At 45.0% G+C, this 2,961-nt stretch overlaps 1 protein-coding gene across 2 annotated transcripts in view; it reads right to left on the bottom strand.

Annotated features, from left to right (window-relative positions):
* The window catches only part of CWC25 (CWC25 spliceosome associated protein homolog), a 25,195-nt gene that overhangs the window by 15,431 nt on the left and 6,803 nt on the right, over nt 1-2,961 (bottom strand). The window lies entirely within an intron of this gene.

The raw sequence follows: 2,961 nt of genomic DNA, 5'->3' as shown, positions 1-2,961 counted from the left end.
GCCAGGCGTGGTGGCATGCACCTGTAGTTCCAGTTACTTGGAAAGCTGAGGCAGAAGGATCGCCTGAGCCCAGCAAGTCAGGTCAAGGCTGCGGTGGCCGTCAGTGTGCCACTGCATTCTAGCCTGGGCGATAGAGTGAGACACCAACTCAAAAAAGAAAAAAAAGAATTTGAGGCTGTAAGGAAGGCCATTAGGAAGTTGTTCATATTTTAACAATGAAAATTTGGAAATAAGTTAGGGATCCAACAAAAGGATAAGAATTTTAAAAATTGAAGGACATCATAAAAGAACACAGAAGGATGTTCAATATGTATGGACCGGATTTAAAAAAAGGAGTTTATAAACCGGGCTCGGTGGCTCAGCCTGTAATCCCGCGCCTTTGGGAGGCTGAGGTGAGTGGATTGCCTGAGCCCGCGGGCTCAAGACCCGCCTGGGCAGCAAGCCCTCATCTCTACAATAAATCAAAAAATCAGCCGGGTGTGGTAGCGCACGCCTGTAATTCCAGCTACTTGGAAGGCTGAGGCGGAAGGATCGCCGGAGCCCAGCAGGTCGAGGCTGCGGTGGCTGGGAGCGGCCACTGCACTCCAGTCTGGGCGACAGAGTGAGACTCCAACTCAAAAAAAAAAAGGAGTTTATAAAATTTTATGTGCAATATGTGTATATCAACATCATAGCAGCAGTACTCATAACAGTCAAAAGGTGAAAATAATCCAAAATGTCCATCAACAGATGAATGGATAAACAAAATGCAGTTTACACATGCAACGGATCATTTAGTCTTCAGAAGGAAATTCTGACACAGGTTTCAATATGGACGCATCTGTGAAATAAACTAGTCACAGAAAGGCAGGTACGGTGTGCTTTCGTTTTTCTGAGACATCTGGAGCAATCAAACTCATAGAAACAGAAGGCAGAATGGTGGCTACCAGGGGCTGACAGGAAGGGAAGGGAAGTTGCTGTTTGCTACGTATAGCGTTTCAGTTTTGCAAGATGAGAATGTTCTAGAGATCTGTCTGAAAACAATGTGAGTATACTAAACACTACTAGTCTGTACACCTAAAAATGGTTACGGTTAGTAGGGCATGGTGGCGTGCATCTGTAGTTCCAGCTACTTGGAAGGCTGAGGTGGAAGGATTGCCGGAGCCCAGCAGGTCGAGGCTGTGGTAGCCATGAGCACGCCACTGCACTCCATCCAGTCTGGGCGACAAAAGTGAGACTCCAACTCAAAAAAAGCGTTAAGGTGGTAAATTTTATGTTATGTGTATTTTTTACCACTTATTTTTCTTTTTTTTTTTTTCACTCAGTCTCACTCTGTCACCCAGGCTGGAGTGCAGTGGCACACTCACAGCCACAGCAGCCCCCACTGGGCTCAGGTAATGCTTCTGCCTCAGCCTTCCAAGTTGCTGGAAGCACAAGAGTGTGTCACCAAGCCTGGCTAACTTTTTTGATATTTTGTAGAGATGAGATCTCACCAAGTTGCCCAAGCTGGTCTCAAACCCCTGAGCTTAGGTAATCCTCTTGCCTCCACCTCCCAAAGTGCTGGGATTACTGGTGTGAGCCACCATGCCTGGCAGCAACTTTTTTTAAAAGGAAGGAAATTCTGACACCCATTCCAAAATGGATGAATCTTAAGGACATGTGCTAAGTGTAATAAGCCAGTCACAAAAGGCAAATATCAATGATTTCCTTTATATAAGGCAACTAGAGTAGTCAAACTCACAGGAACAGAAAGTAGAATAGCAACTGACAGGGGCAGGTGAAGGAGGGAACAAGGAGCCACTGTGTAATGTGCCCAGAGCTTCAGTTCAGAATGATGGACTTCTGGAGATGGATTGGGAGACTGTCACACAACATTATGAATGTATTTAGTACCACCAAACTATACATGTAAAAATGGTTAAGGTACTAAACTTTATGCTGCATTTATTTTACCACAATAAATAAATCAATTAAGAGGCTAACAAAAGGTCAGGTATGTTGGTTCATGCCTGTAATGTCAGCACTTTGGGAGGCTGAGATAAGAGAATCGTTTGCATTGAGGAGTTTAAGACCACCATGGGCAGTGTAGCAAAACCCTATTTCTTTCTTTTTTTTTTGAGTCGGAGTAGCACGCTCCTGACCACCACAACCTCGAGCTGCTGGGCTCAGGCGATCCCTCTGCCTCAGCCTTCCAAATAGCCATGCACTACCACCTCTGCAGAGAACTTTAAAGATAATTTGCAAAGGAAAAAATGTAAATAAAAAATAATTTTCAGCCGGGCTCGGTGGCTCAGCCTGTAATCCCGTGCCTTTGGGAGGCTGAGGTGAGTGGATTGACTGAGCCTGCGGGTTTGAGATCCGCCTGGGCAGCGAGACCTCATCTCTAGAATAATTCAAAAAATCAGCTGGGCGTGGTAGCACATGTCTGTAGTTCCAGCTACTTGGAAGGCTGAGGCGGAAGGGTCGCCGGAGGCCAGCAGGTAGAGGCTACGGTGGCCGGGAGTGGCCACTGCAATCCAGTCTGGGCAACAGAGTGAGAATCGAACTCAAAAAAAAAAAAAAATTTATTTATGTAGAGATGAGGTCTTGCCAAGTTGCCCAGGCTGGTCTTGAGCTTGTGGGTTCAGGCAATCCTTTCACCTCAGCCTCCTCAGCCTCCCAAAATGCTGGGATTATAGGTGTGAGCGACCATGCCTGGCCAAAAAAAAAAAAACACTTTTCAATGTTCAGTCTTACAAACTGAAATAAAATAATGCAAATTAAACCAAAATAAAATCTGATATGCACAGTTCGATCTCATTTAGTACCCAAGATGCAGCTCTACTTTTACCTGTTACATATTAGGGTTTTAAGAAGGATTCTAAAGTTGCTTCTTGAAGGCTTCTGCTTCTCCGCATTCCCCAGAGGTAGGGATAGAAGGCCTCTTCATCCACCAAGCCAACTCTACACATATCCACAAATTTCTTTTTTTTTTTTTTTTTG

This window comes from Carlito syrichta, unplaced genomic scaffold (assembly GCF_000164805.1).
Source record: "Carlito syrichta isolate Samal-C Ts95f unplaced genomic scaffold, Tarsius_syrichta-2.0.1 Scaffold104997, whole genome shotgun sequence".
Lineage (NCBI taxonomy): Eukaryota > Metazoa > Chordata > Mammalia > Primates > Tarsiidae > Carlito > Carlito syrichta.
This window is presented reverse-complemented; position numbering and strand designations above follow the sequence as displayed.